Below are 16,089 nucleotides of genomic sequence, written 5' to 3' on the forward strand. Positions count from 1 at the left end.
TGCACACTCCGTCTTAATGCCGCAAGTGGCCCATCGGGACCATCCGACCGCCGTGTCATCCTCAGTTGAGGATGCGGATAGGAGGGGCGTGTGGTCAGCCCACCGCTCTCCCAGTCGTTATGATGGTTTTCTGTGACCGCAGCCGCTACTATTCGGTCAAGTAGCTCCTCAATTGGCATCACGAGGCTGAGTGCACCCCGAAAAATGACAACAGCGCATGGGGACCCGGATGGTCACCCATCCAAGTGCCGGCCACGCCCGACAGCGCTTAACTTCGGTGATTTGATGGGAACCGGTGTATCCACTGCGGCAAGGCCGTTGAGAAGCCATTATTCGTATGCCACAAGGTAATTTCAAGAGAGCAGTCTGCAAGCTATGTCCTTTACCCAGTGATGTGATGCAAAAGTGAACTGTTATTCTTGTTCTGTATCCTGTATGTTTTCTGTTCGTTGTCCTGTGTGTACCTAGCAGCAGACTCAATGTACTTCGTCATTTTTTATGTTTCAGTGTATTTTTTGTTTGTGATTGTGATTTTCAAGCATCAGTTACAAACTCTGTGGATAGAATACCTGGTTGAAAGAGACAATCATTGTGTATTTTCTTGTGTTGTTTCCAATGATTTAGCAAGACTTGTGTTACTTGCACTATTTAGGAATGAAATCAGTATTTCTTTGGCAGCCATTATGTTCGGTCGATACATCCGGCTGGGCCTCTGGAGAGTGCTACACTGTATGGAGATATCTCTGCCTGTGGGACAATGGTCAGCAGGTCATCTTTGCAAGGGAACACAACGGTACACTCACCGCAGCGAGGGCTGAACAGTACTGTTACAGTAGTGACCGGATTCTCGGTCGGTAGATTGTCCCTATCGCGCGCCATGTGAAACAGCAGATATGTATATCATTCATTACAATCCAAATGGATTCGAACCATTATACTGCTTTCCTAAATTCATGGTCCTCCGGTAAATTTGTGCTTTACACTTTCGTCTGGAAACGCTCACGGCCGGCCGCGGTGGCCGAGCGGTTCTAGGCACTTCAGTCTGGAATCGCGCGACTGCTACGGTGGCCGGTTCGAATCCTGCCTCGGTCATGGATGTGTGTGATGTCCTTAGGTTAGTTAGGTTTAAGTAGTTCTAAGTTCTAGGGGTCTGATGACCTCAGATGTTAAGTCCCATAGTGCTCGGAGCCATTTGAACCATTTGAAACCCTCACAGATACCTAGTCACTAAACCGACAATAGAATATTACAGATATGTTTACTGTGCTTTTACGAGAGAAAGATACTGCAAGTCACTTGTGTCTACAGATGGATGACCTATCACTCGATATGGTCTCCATGTGTTCGGGTGTAATCGAACGGACTCAAAAAATATTAAATTCCGTCAGTAAACAGGAGAGATTAGTTTGATTCAGCATAGCTTTAAAGCATACGTAAGATTCCATCAGTGTAAGTGAAACGCGAATGAGCAAAGCAGACAGCTCTCTAAGACCTTCCAAATGACATGTCGAAAGCAGCCGTCTCTATTCACACAAGACTGGCATCTACTTTGCGCCCAATCGAAAAAAAGCAGAGGTAATAGTGATGCTTTGTTCTGCAAGACACCATTACATGACTATTTTGACTGACATAAGCCAAGATTTCGAGAGCAACTGAGACCTACTACGCGGTACAGGGCAAAGATGGAGCTGCTAGCAAGATAAACTGCCAACGACCCGAATCTGTGAAAATAAATATTACTGGTGCATAGAAAGCGTGTTCACAAATATGAAACAAGGCAGCGGAAACGAGCTGTGTTTCAAGTTCTTAAGTTGCCATACTACAACGGGACATGAGTTTCTCAATCCGATTTAGTCGGTAGTGACACTTCTCATTTGCACTTTAGTGCTCCGGGAATTGCAGACTGCGATTGTCCCCTAAAGGTGGTACTCACAGTACACCCTTGCCACAGTTGCACGTAAAGAGCCCAGTGTCTTCGCGACCTAGATGGTGGTGTGCTCAGTACATCAGGTAACGAACAATCTGGCCTAGATCAAATGGGTTGATTAATTGCGTCTTGCCCAATCATCTCTCAACTGTTAACACTGACAGACTAAATGCTAAAGTAGATGCCGGTCTAGTCTGTCATTTCATGTTACACACACTACTGGTAAAGCTCTTCTCCTTGTGCCACCTTCACACTTGGATTTCATAAGAAGGAAATAATTCCGAAACACGCCTTACTTAATTTATGTTCAGTCAAGTCACACTTCAACTGCTGTATGGCGTTTTACATTACCTATCCAGCTTAACTACAGATCCACCCATACGATGTCACACTGAATGCTAGTATACGTGTAACACATCATCCGTGGAGTAAGAGGCGTAAGGAACGTTTCAGGAGATCTTGCGATCGAGCGAAATAGCGCAGTCACTAACTTCCTCCTCTTTCATGAGGTCTTGCAACATCCTAGTCACGTGGCACGTTGAACAACTCTAATCGCCCAGGCGACAGGAATGTCCTCTTTCCCAAAAGTATCTTAACCTAATTTATTGCTCATTAGCATACTGATAGCACTGAAGTTAACAACTGACAAATGTCATTCTGGATGCCGAACCATAGCGTAGTTCCATTTCAAAAACAAGAAACTTATTTTATTTCAGTGCTTTATGATGTCACAAATACTCTCTTGCACTGTTTGAACTATCAGTGGAGATGAGACCAGATGGCCAATAATATCTTTAACTTTCCAACATGTGTGTGAGGTGGAGGGATACTGCTATGGGCGATCGCATTCAGTAGCACACCGACCGTTTTTTTTTTTTTTAATACATTTAGCTCTAATGAACGTATTGTATCCGCACTGTAGGCGGATTTATCTCCTTGGGTCCAGATTGTATTTGTATAACGGCCGAAGCCCTAAGATATCGCCGGCAGGAGTGGCCCAGCGGTTCTAGGCGCTACAGTCTGGAACCGCGCGATCGCTACGGTCGCAGGTTCGAATCCTGCCTCGGGAATGGATGTGTGTGATGTCCTCAGGTTAGTTAGGTTTAAGTAGTTCTACGTTCTAGGGGACTGATGACCTCAGAAGTTAAGTCCCATAGTGCTCAGAGCCATTTGAACCATTTTTGAACCTAAGCTATCAGCACAAGTGTAGAAAAACAATGAATATAATGAACCATACAAAGGAAAGTTTTCACCTCTTCGACTGCCTGTACTTGTGTCGTTCGCACTTCCTTCCTAAACATCCAATGCTGAAGCTTTGTTTAAAAAACAAGTGAGTTATGGTATATATGAAATTAGTGTTACTGTGACACGGCGATCGGACTGATCCTCATAGAGTCATGTGGATGCAGGTCACAAACATGAGAAATTCATAGTAACTGTATGTTAATAGAACTGTAGCTGCAGATGTAATAATAGATACCATTCAGGTACCAGGTAGCATTCAGGTACCAGGCCGATCAAGAAGTCGCACACACTAAATATAATTGTGTGTTGCCTGCATTTGTGCATGTATGTGTGTGTGTGTGTGTGTGTGTGTGTGTGTGTGTGTGTGTGTGCGTGTCTGTCTGTCTGTCTTTGTGTGCCGGCGGTAGTGGCCAAGCGGTTCTAGGCACTTCAGTCCGGATCCGCGCTGCTGCTACGGTCGCAAGTTCGAGTCCTGTGATGTGTGTGATGTAAGTAGTTCTAAGTCTAGGGGACTGATGACCTCAGATGTTAAGTCTCATAGTGCTTAGAGCCATTTCAACCATTTTTTATCTTTGTGTTTTTTACAATATGAATCTTATGTTATGACCTCACACACACTGTTTGTAACATGTGACCAAAATCGTTGCCCTGTTCATAAACACTTTCAAGAACTCGTTTTTCCAGGATTGAGGTCATGTTGACACTGATGTTAATCTCTGATGTTATGATGATGTTAGTTCAGCCAGTGTGTGCGGCTTGTTTTCATAGCCCTTTCCTTAAGGTAGCCACACACGGGAAGTCTGTAGACGTTAAACTGCAAGGACGTGAGAGCCATAATCTTTTTGACATGATTCGATAAACAAGGACATTGATTAAAAAACGATTTCAGTAGATGTGTGACAAGTGTCTCCGTCCAACTGCAGGCAACAATAGTGTTCTTCTGTCTCAAGAAGCGAATTAAACTGCGTAACGACGTCATGCTGAAAACACTGCTCATTGTAGATTCAAAAAATACACCCCCCCCCCCCTCCACCACCACCACTACCACCACCAGCAGACTATTATTCGATGAAGCGATACAGCAAACTTCTGACCATGCAGGATGTTGTAATGAAATGAATGTTGGTTTCTCATCAATAAAATTCTTGTGTTTGGGTATTCACAAATTAACTTCAGGTGAAACCATTCCTCATCAGTGAAGAAAATACGGTACATTTCCATTATTCTCTTGTTGTTGTGGTCTTCAGTCCTGAGACTGGTTTGATGCAGCTCTCCATGCTACTCTATCGTGTGCAAGCCTCTTCATCCCCAGTATCTACTGCAACCTACATCCTTCTGAATCTGCTTAGCGTACTTATCTCTTGGTCTCCCTCTACGATTTTTACCCTCCACGCTGCCCTCCAATACTAAATTGGTGATCCCTTGATGCCTCAGAACATGTCCTGCCAACCGATCCCTTCTTCTAGTCAAATTTTGCCACAAACTCCTCTTCTCCCAAATTCTGTTCAATACCTCCTCATTAGTTATGTGATCTACCGATCTAATCTTCAGCGTTCTTCTGTAGCACCACATTTCGAAAGCTTCTATTCTCTTCTTGTCTAAACTATTTATCGTCCACGTTTCACTTCCACACATGGCTACACTCCATACAAATACTTTCAGAAATGACTTCCTGACACTTAAATCTATACTCGAAGTTAACAGATTTCTCTTCTTCAGAAACGCTTTCCTTGCCATTGCCAGTCTACATTTTATATCCTCTCTACTTCGACCATCATCAGTTATTTTGCTCCACAAATAGCAAACCTCCTTTACTACTTTAAGTGTCTCATTTCCTAGTCTAATTCCCTCTGCATCACCTGACTTAATTCGACTACATTCCATTATCCTTGTTTTGCTTTTGTTGATGTTCATCTTATACCCTCCTTTCAAGACACTGTCCATTCCGTTCAACTGCTCTTCCAAGTCCTTTGCTGTCTCTGACAGAATTACAATGTCATCGGTGAATCTCAAAGTTTTTATTTCTTCTCCATGGATTTTAATACCCACTCCGAATTTTTATTTTGTCTCCTTTACTGCTTGCTCAATATACAGATTGAATAACATCGGGGAGAGGCTACAACCCTGTCTCACTCCCTTCCCAACCGCTGCCTCCCTTTCATGTCCCTCGACTCTTATAACTGCCACTGGTTTCTGTACAGATTGTAAATAGCCTTTCGCTCCCTGCATTTTACCCCTGCCACTTTCAGAATTTGAAAGAGAGTATTGCAGTCAACATTGTCAAAAGCTTTCTCTAAGTCTACAAATGCTAGAAATATAGGTTTGCGTTTCCTTAATCTATTTTCTAAGATAAGTCGTGGGGTCAGTATTGCCTCACGTGTTCCAATATTTCTACGGAATCCAAACTGATCTTCCCCAAGGTCGGCTTCTACCAGTTTTTCCATTCGTCTGTAAGGGATTGGTTTTATTATTTTGCAGCTGTGACTTATTAAACTGACAGTTCGATGTCAAATGACCGAAACCATGCGCAATTAGCTAGATGCTTTCCTTTACCCACTGCCTTCAGTTATTGCACACTACGAAAATGATATGCGCGAAATTTTAACTTCCGCATCGCCGTCTGAGCACTACCAGACGAAACGTGAGACTGGACACATAGTCTCTTGAAACGTCTTGAGGCTCACGTCAGTTTATCGTCCGTCAAATTGCCCGCTCCCCCTTTCTCTCCTCTGCAACTGATCCGCATTCCTGGAAACCTGCGGTTAATCCCATTACTGTTAAATTGTTCGGCACTGAATTTGAAACAGAGCGTGATTTATTATTTTTCTTATTATTTGTTCTATTCTCTAGACTTCTTGTTATACTTCTTATTCTTATTCTGCTCTACACGTAAATGATAACAAAATATTCGTTATAATTCGTTCAGTTCTACAAGAAGCTTCAAGAAGATTCATCCGTTTTCACAAGACTGTGTCTTTTGCGTGACAAATAGAAAATTGAGGTGGATTTTAACTTAACCGCAAAACTACAAAATTTTTATTTTGAGAGGTATCTCTTTCACATGCAGGCACATGCAATGTTGCGGTGCGTTTTTCAATTATGTTTAGGATCCAAGTTTCCGTCTGCCTTTCACATATGTTAGTATGTCCTTCATCGGACGCACAAGACGGCACGTGCTGTGAATTTCCGCAAGGTATATTATAACTGCTGCCATTGCGGGTATGAATAAGATCCGGTAAGATTACCAAGCAGCATTATCACCTGAAGACGATGACCAGACGAACTGTAGAAATATTGTGTCTAGATAATTGTATGATCCGGCTGTAGACCAGACTAGAACATCGTCAGTTGAAATGCCAGGAAAGCTTCTGTAATCACAAGGTGTCATATTTTCGTACAGACATTTTTATATAACTGAAATGTAAGAACACTTGTGTCTTTGCAAGCAACGTTGGCTTATGTGGTCCTATATTCAAGAGCTCGATTTCCAGCGTTCCATTGCATGATAATTCTATGCCAGCGAGAATCAGCAACGCTGAACACTGGCATGAAGTTCTGATGCTGACTTATTTTATTCAATGACATTTTGAACAAATTGACGGAGTCGAGATGGGAAGTCCAATATCGACCATAGTTGACAATTTATTTATGGAAGATTTTGAAGACAAGACGCCCACCTACACGATCATCATAATAAAATATGGGAAATCAGAGTTCGCACCGAAAGATATAGATGTTCGTTCTACCCGCACGCTGTTCCAGAGTTGAATTATAGGAAATCATTGTGCAGTTGGTTCGATGAACATTCTTGCCACGTACTTAAGTGTTGAAACGTTCCCTTTGAAAAATTATACAATACTGTGCTTAAACTGACACACAATATTTTTTTAGCGCTACGCAATCTGACTTTCAGAAATCCCTACAAAGGAATGGCCCTGACTAACATTAACCTGTACCTTTCACAAATCACTTACCTCACAAAAATCTTCGTTACTCAAGCTACTGCAATACAGCGAGCGCCACTACTGCCAGCTAAATAAAAGATTCAAACTACAGAAGGCACTAACTACTGATAGGCATAGTTAGCAATTGAAAGATGTTAATAGAGAACAAACAATGTATTTACCTTAACAGTCATAATATATATATAGTAGTTCATGACATCCGGTGTTACAAATTTCAAAACTCCGCCATCTTTCTCCCCACATCCACCACTGCTGGCGGCTCACCTCCTACTGCGCAAAGCTACGCGCTGTTAACATCCAGCTGCCCAACACTACAATGGCTGACAACAATGCAAACTGGACACAGACTGCACACAGCACATCCAGTGATTTTCATACAGAGCGCTACGTAACGTTGCCAATAAGAAAACATAAACAGCCTACTTACATAGCCCCCATGCTCCCCACAAAAAATTTTACAAATTGTTTTGGCCACTGGCCAATACAGATTTGAAAAAATTGTTCATAATTACAGTAAGAAAGATATCAAATGCACACACTTATTAATACAATGTTGGTCAAAAGCTAAAATTTTCTCACAGTCCATAAAGATAGTCCTGATCATTCATCATAATAGTAATTACAGTTTTTGTTTTTCACAAAGTCTCATTAGTAAAAGAAATTGCACACAGAAGTAGTGGATTTCCATGCAGTCTTGAAGAAGTAGTGTTGTCCTTCCAATGGAAAGACAGTGCTGACTCTTGACATGCTGACAGGTAATGGGACACAACAGAGCAAACCCACAGCAGAGTCATTCGACGTTTTGAAGAATATTGGTAGGTAGGTCATCACAGAGCAGACCACTGCAGTCCTGGTAGAGATTACGGTATTGGTGGGCCACCAGAGGTGCAGAACCACTGTAGTCCTGTAGAGATTGTGGTATTGGTGGGTCACCAGAGGTGCAGACCCACTGCAGTCCTTATAGAAATAATGGTACTGGTGAGTCAGTAAAGGTGTAGACCCACTGTAGTCCTTGTAGACTATTGTCGGGTAATCAAAGATGCAGGCCCACTGTAGTCCTTGTAGAGATGACCAGCAGCCATCTGTTGTGACTGTGCAGGTGCACAATCACCATTGAAGAGTCTTGCGGATAATAGAGCAAGTCCATAAGCACCACTTGTGCACTCACAAAGTTTTTGGAATTGTCCTTAGAACCAGCAATGCTGTTATCCAGTCCCTTGCTGAATTATTGACACACGTGCAAACACTAACAGTCCCTACTTCTCACATATTGTCCATATACTATGACCAACAGAAACGTGTGCAGTGAAATGTAACTTACAAGTTAATAATATGATGAATTGGTGTCAATTACAATTTTATAACATAAGAATACAATAACAAAAGTACAAAATACATCATTAAAAACATAACAATACACATAACATTTGTAGTAATACAGGCTTTACAAAACAATAGAAATAGACATACACATCAGTGTTACAGGAATTATGACATAAGTAAATACATAAAAAATCAGAATAAATTTTGAAACATCAGCTTCACACATGAGCATTAAAACAAAACAGAATAAAAAATGTCTAAGCATATTTACAAGGTAAATAACATATTATTAATGCCAATTATATTTGAGGATAACAGTATTCCTCATCATAGTGAATGTAGCTTAGTATTAGAAGAAGAAAAAATTCTATGAAACTACACAGAGACAGGAAGAAAACAAACACAAGGGTACACAAACACATAGTGGGATAACACAAAAGGAAAGGACAGGGTTCGTTTTCAGTGTAACATTTGGTACTGCAGTCCAACCCAAAACTTCATTCCATAGATCTTTCGTCTTATTTCGATATTTGCTCCAGCCAAAAAAATCCTATCCAAGCATGCTTTCTTATTTTTCTCATATAACCTCTCAGTGCATTTCTTCAAATTCATCGCAACTCATTCTCTTATATAGTCTACCCCTTCTTAAGCTAACTTAAATCTACTGAGTTCAGATGCTACACTAAGGGATGAGGCAATGCAGCAGCATAAAACAATTAACGCAAACAGCAATGAAAAAAATGCAGATTTGCGAAGCAAGCAGCATTATAGAAATTAGCAAAGCAATTGCAATATTACAACTAATATAAGGCAATGTGCAGCAAACAAGAAAAATAAATCAGTAGTAAACTGGCTTAGAAGAGTAACACAAAGTCAAATTCAGTAACACTATGCCTGGCAAACAGTAGCAGCAAATGAAATAACTTATAGCTAAACATGACATAGCTCAAGCAGAAAAAAACATTACACTAAAGACAACAATGCAGACAAGGGAAATGTATATTCACATCTTAATATCTATGTAATTAAAGTGGTGCACCACAAGAAGTTATTCTACAAAAAAAATTACCAAGTAGTTGAAAAGAAAATTCCCTATGCAATTCCTATGAAGGGAAATGTCTTTGTGCTCCCCCATTTTTGGGAAATGTATTACAAAATTAGTATTTACTGGATCTGTAGACAGAAAATATTTATATTAGTACATCTATAAAATTCTATTTTAACCAATGCTGCAGTGCAGCTAGAAACTAGATATTAAAAAAAATGAAAATATACACAAAGGAAGGCATGAAACATCATTCATTAGCCATATGGCATTTCATAAGGTAGTAAAAAATCTCTCAACTATAGAGACAGTAGTCATAATCAGGTGTATAGACATAAAATATTTCTCGTCATTTCCTTAGGCATTTCAGTAAATCATAAATTAAGAGCTCCACAGTGTAATCATATGTTTCCAAGTTTGAGCGTGTCGTATTTGAGATGCTTTCTACAAAGGAATGTCAATAGCGAGGATAAGGGCCTCCCTTTTTTTTCTACCTGTGCCTCTGAAAACGCACACACTAATGGCTTTTTCTCCAGGCGTCTGACGCAGCTGGGTGCCCACGACGCATTACGTTCAGGTGGTCACTTAACTTTCTTACGGAAATATTTATGACAGCAGTTTCCGCTACAGTGACAGTCTCATATACGAGTTCACAGGTCAAGAATTTGCGTTACAAATCTGTAGAAACAAAATGCTATTGATATAACAGTGTCCAAAAATTTTTCGTCGGCATTGTAATACATTCACGCATTTACATACATTTCATAACTCTTAAAGTACGATTCTTGGTTTCCAACAACCAGAGTCCCTAAACACTACTCTTTATTCCTTACCTTATTCGTCGACACTTTTTCAATATTTCATCGTAACAGCTACATAGCATAATCAAATAACTCATATAGCATCAGCTTATTGATCATAAACATACCGCAACAGCCTAATACACATAGTCATCGTAATAATAACATCATAACACCTCAGTCAACTCAAAATCGTCATAGCTTCCTCCAATAATGTCAAAACCTAAAGATAATTCTCTGCTCATTTCAATAGTGTCATCTACCTCAAATGTACTTTAAAAATCATGATCTCATACCAAATATATCATTCAAAGCTCTCATAGTACCACAATGGTTCCAAAAAAATATGAACAGTTCACAAAGTACAGACAAAATACAATTTCGTAAGTGTGAAGTTATCTAACTGTGTAATTGTGTAAACATGTGTCACTGACATAGTAAAAATATGTTTATCACTCAGTTAAATGATCAGATAGCTGTGTAATTCGTGTGTTAGAGAAATATAGTACCGATGTGTAAAGTTGTATAAGCAAACACCATATTAGCTAGGGCTCCTTGTGCTTGCCAAACACATGGTACACAAAGTAGGCGTGTACCCCCTGAGGATTAATGTAATTATACCCTCAGGTGTTACATATTACAGCAATGGAATGAAATGTTTCATGGAAAACTTTCTTTGTAATTCAAAAATCTTGAAAAATAAATGGTTTAAGTACAAATTTAATCACTCAAATGCGTGTCCTGTAGCACTAAATTGTGCGTCTTGTTGTAACATAATCTCTGCCATTACTTAATGGTAAAAAATGTGCCAGGTGTCGTAATTATCGTCGTCCGTAAGCAAAGTTCTGTGGAAGTCAATGTACTTACCTTGTAATAAACAAAAGCGAAATGCTATGCGTATAGATATCGTAGTTATTACGTACATTACTGTGCTGTAACATATTGTTGTGCTACGGAAAAGGCTGTCTCATTGTAGCTATACCACAAAATTACTACTAAAACATGTTTTACTCTCCAGAATAATTCAGAAAAACTGTGCTGATAAAGCAGATACAGCACAAAAACAACAATGTAAATTGTGTCACACATTAGTAGCGTCGTGATATAATCGTGTAGCTGTCAAAGAAACCAAATACTAAGTCATCGTTAATCTCACCGAATGTACTACCAATAAAGAGTATCTTTTCAAGTAAACCAAAACGTTGAATTAAAATCTCATCAGCAGTATATGTTCTAAGTATGAAAGCCTTATAGTCGTTATGTAATCGTGCAACTAACAAGGAAGAATGTACAAATAACAACACTGTGTCGTCTGTTCACTATAACAATGCATTCGTAATTACTTGTCTAAGTTTCATAGGTTCTTGACTGGATAGTTAACTTTAAAACATCGTTGCATGTTAACAGTTTCTCACTGTGACAAATTGTACTAGTAATGTAAAGTGAAAAGTTATATGGCAAAGACAAAGTTAAAAAGCAGATTATCTTTCAATAAACGGTTTTACATGTGAAATGTGGTGTAAACCTTTACTCTTCCTAGTACGCAGAGTTTCAACTTCAACGCAATTATCATGTGGTATACGTCGGATTCTGTAAGGTCCATTGTAAACTAGAAAGAATTTGTGACTCAAGTGTTTCTTCTTATGTGACAATGAATGAGCTTTAATGAGAACTTTCTGACCAATATATAATTTCTTTGCATTTGCTTTACCGTGTAGTTTTCTCCTTTTGTTTGCTGCAGATTTTATATTTTTAAGAGCCAAATCAATTATGTCAGCACATTTTGAAATAAGTGTAAATATCTGTCCCAATGCTGATGCTTTCTGTGACAATAAAGTCTGCAAAGCTTATTGATTTCTTTCATAATCCGTTCAGACGGGTTACAATGTGGTGAGTACAATGAAATAAAAACAGTTTTGATTTTATGATTCCGAAGCATGCGTGACCAAACAGCAGATCTGAATTGCGGTTCGTTATCTGAAATGACTTTACTAACGTGTCCAACTTCACGTAAGAAATTTTTAACAAAGGCATTGGATACAGACCGTCCAGTGGCTTTGCGTAACGGAGTGAAAGAAACAAATTTTGAAGTAAGTTCAACAGCGACTAGAACGTACGAAAATCCATTCGATGTTCTGACAAGGGGTCCCAAGAGATCAACAGCAGCAAATTCTTTTAATTTAGAAGGAATAATAGGAAACAACGGAGCACGATGTGAGATAGTAGATGGTTTCGCCTTTTGACAAAGTTTACAAATAGACAAGACTCTTCGTATTTTCTTTTCCATATTGTTAAAATAACAAGTCGTTCGAAGAATATGATAACATTTTCGTGGACCAAAACGTGCATAGCTGAAATGAATGTACCAAATGAGCTTATTAACAAAATCGTCAGGAATGCAAAGTACTCATAGCTTGTCATCAACAGTGCAGCGGTTGAACAGTATGTTGTTTCTAACCAGATAATAATGCCGAATCTGAGTGTGCGGCTTTTCATGCCATTTACTTTTGATGTCTTTCCAAATCGGATTTTTATCTTGTTCATGAGCAATGTCCTTTAAAGATGTGGTGATGAAGTTTTCAAAGGCGACTTTCTGAATGTAAAGAATACTGAAATTTTTCTCAATGTTGCCGTCTGTGTTACTTTTCTCAAGCCCAGCCGGTGCGGGTGACAGCGCATCCGCAACAATGTTCTCCTTGCCGGGAATGTAGACTATTGTGAAGCGGAATTCTTGCAGAAACAATGCCCAAAGTTTTAACCTGTCATGATTTAATTTTGAAGACATAAGAAATTGTAATGCACGATGATCACTGTATACCTTTACGTGCTTACCAGAAAGAAAGAAACGGAATTTGTTAAATGCCCAAACGATAGCTAAAGCTTCTAATTCAATAACGGAATAATTTTTTTCAGATTTTGTTAGCACTCGGGTAGCAAAAGCAATGGTTTTCTGAACAGTAATGTCATTTTCTATGGCTTCTTGAAATAAATGGGCACCAAGACCGAGTTTAGAAGAATCCGTGCTAAGGTAGAAGTCTTGTGACAGATCTGGATGAGCTAGTATTGGCGCGTGAAGTAACGCTTCTTTCAAAGAATTGAATTCCAACTGTGCTTGTTCGTCCCAGTTCCAAATAGTATTTTTTCCAGTGAGAGAACAAAGTTGTGGTGTAACAAGAATTTGCATATTCAGAAAACGACGGTAAAAATTTACGAGACCTAGAAAACTGCGGACTTGTCTTTTTGTGGATGGAGCTGGAATGGCTCTGATTGCTTCTAACTTTTCAGGATCCGGCTGAATGCCTTCAGAAGAAATAATATGTCCCAAAAACTTCACCTTTGTCCTACCGAATTCAGACTTTTCCAAGTTAACTGTAATTCCAGATTCTGCAAAAATATGTAACACACTGTTGAGGATGCGATTGTGTTGTTCCCATGAGGCTTCTGCTATCAGAATATCGTCCACATATAAGGTGATGTGACGTATTAAGACCTCAGGTAATATGGAATTTAGCCCGCGAATGAATGCTGCCGAAGAAATGTTCAAACCAATAGGAAGTTTCCAAAACTGATAACAAACGCCGAAACAAAGAAAAGCTGTGTATTTTCTACATTCTGGATGAAGTTCGATCTGATAAAAGCTGGATCTGAGATTAATGGAAGACAACACTTTTACACCATTAAAATTTTGAAGAAGTTCTTCCATCGCCTGCGGCCTGTCTGTTTCAGGAATAATGATAGTATTGATTTGTCTCGAATCTAAGACAAGCCTGATCGATCCATTTTTCTTCTCAACAACATGTAACGAATTGTTGTATGAGCTTACTGCAGGCTCAATAATGCCCTCGTCAAGCATAGATTGTATTTCTATTCTAACATGGTCCCTATAATGTGCTGTAATTACGTATGGTCTAACACAAAATTTAGTATGCTCACGAACACGAAATTGGTATTGAAATCCCTTGATTGTTCCTGTTTTGTGAGTAAAAACTGTGGAACGTGCTTGTAAAATCTCAAAAAGGTCCTGCCTATCAGTGTCATTACAATTCTCAATAGTTTGAATTTTATTCTGAATTAACTCATTAATTTCAAATATGCCGTCGATATCATCCCTGTCAGTACTTGCAGAGTGATTGTTAGTGTCTAGTTCCGTAGAAAATTCCGAACTGTTGTCTAACAGAAGGTAAAGCCGATTAATTTCCTCATCATGGTTTGAGAGCCAGTCTTCAAATTTCAAAGCTATTGACTTACCTTCTTTCCCTAAACTTATTTCAGCATTGTGAAAGCTTAAGATTGCTTTGTATTCATTCAAAAAGTCTACTCCCAGTATAATTTCCGTCGACAATAATGGAACAATAAGAAAGTTCATAGAGAAGCTGTGGCTTTGACAAAAGAATTCTAAGTTGGTTTGTTGGCGTACATCTACACTTTTTCCAAAGATTGCACCTTGTAATTTGATCTTACGTAACGGAAGTGTGGGGCAATCGTTCGATTTGTTGCACTTGCTAAAAGCTGTTTCACTAATAACTGAAATGGTACAGCCAGAGTCAAGTACTGCCATAAATTTTACGTCATTTACAGTAATGTGAATCACAGGATATGCAATGTTGTTAAATTTTACGTCGTGTTCCTGGAGTAAGATGTCCCTAATGTCTTCCATTTTTACGTAATTACTAGCTACGGCAGCTGCGTCGTCAGTTTCATAAGTACGTTTTGTGGCTGCCAGCGGTGTGAGTCATTGCCTATTGTCTCTTTGTTGGCACGCGTCGTTATTGGGATTTGGAGACCTAACTTCTACAAATTCACCGTGACAAGAGGGCCCTGCCCTGTTTAAATCCCGCCAGTTCTGATGCAGTTCAGGTCTGTTGTTACGATCACATCGTCTGTTGTCATGTCGGTAGATTCCATAGTTTCTTTCTTGTCGGTCACGTGGTGGAGAATTTCTCCCTGAGTCGTAACTGCACGCTGGACCGTTGCGTCTAAAGTTATTCTGTCTCCCTTGATAATAATTGTTTTGGTTCCCATATTGTCTGTTTCTCTGATGGTCTCTGTGATAGTCATTACCGCAGAGAGGTGATCTTTCCCTGTAAATAATTACTACTCTGCCAACGGTTGTCAAACGGGTGGTGTCTGTTTTGGTCACAATTTGTGATAGCCTTGTCGCGTCCAGTTATTATTTCTGTCATCGCGGAATTGTGACGGATGTGACCTGTAATTGTTGTGCTCCTGTTTTCGCGTTCCGCGATTGTCAGTGTCAATTTCCAGTTCTTGTAAGAGCCCCTGAAAAGCTTCAATGTCGTCTTTGCAACGTCCTGCCAAAATAATATGCCGTAAACGTTCAGGTAATTTGATTAAGCAAATGCGGATGAGTTCTGAGGGGCTGTATGGGTTTGACAGGTACTGATTCTTGTGCAACATGTCTTCAAAATATTTCACAAGACTGGAAAATTCAGATTGTTCGAAATGTTTCATCATTATGATGCCATGTTTTACTCGGTCTTGTGTGGCTTGAGACCAATATGCTGAGAGTAAGGCATGGTAAAATTCTCCTTCACTGTGGCAATCGTGAATGACCGATCGCATTCTTACAGCTGGTTCATTCTCCATGTAGCCACACATAAATTCTGATCTGTGTTCTAATGACCAGTTGGGAGGAAATCAATGAGAGATTTGATGGAGCCATGCTTGTGGATGAATGTCGTTGCCAGAATTCTTAAATGTTTTGAATTTACGTGTAGTAATGAACAGCTTATAGTCAAAATCATCATGTCGGCAAATCACATGTCG

The 16,089-nt window shown here is 39.6% G+C and overlaps 1 pseudogene; it reads right to left on the minus strand.

Moving 5' to 3' along the window:
- Positions 1-205: 205 nt before the first annotated feature.
- LOC126163486 (5S ribosomal RNA) lies at positions 206-323 on the minus strand (annotated as a pseudogene).
- Positions 324-16,089: the final 15,766 nt, after the last annotated feature.

Source organism: Schistocerca cancellata, chromosome 2, assembly GCF_023864275.1.
Source record: "Schistocerca cancellata isolate TAMUIC-IGC-003103 chromosome 2, iqSchCanc2.1, whole genome shotgun sequence".
Classification (NCBI taxonomy): domain Eukaryota; kingdom Metazoa; phylum Arthropoda; class Insecta; order Orthoptera; family Acrididae; genus Schistocerca; species Schistocerca cancellata.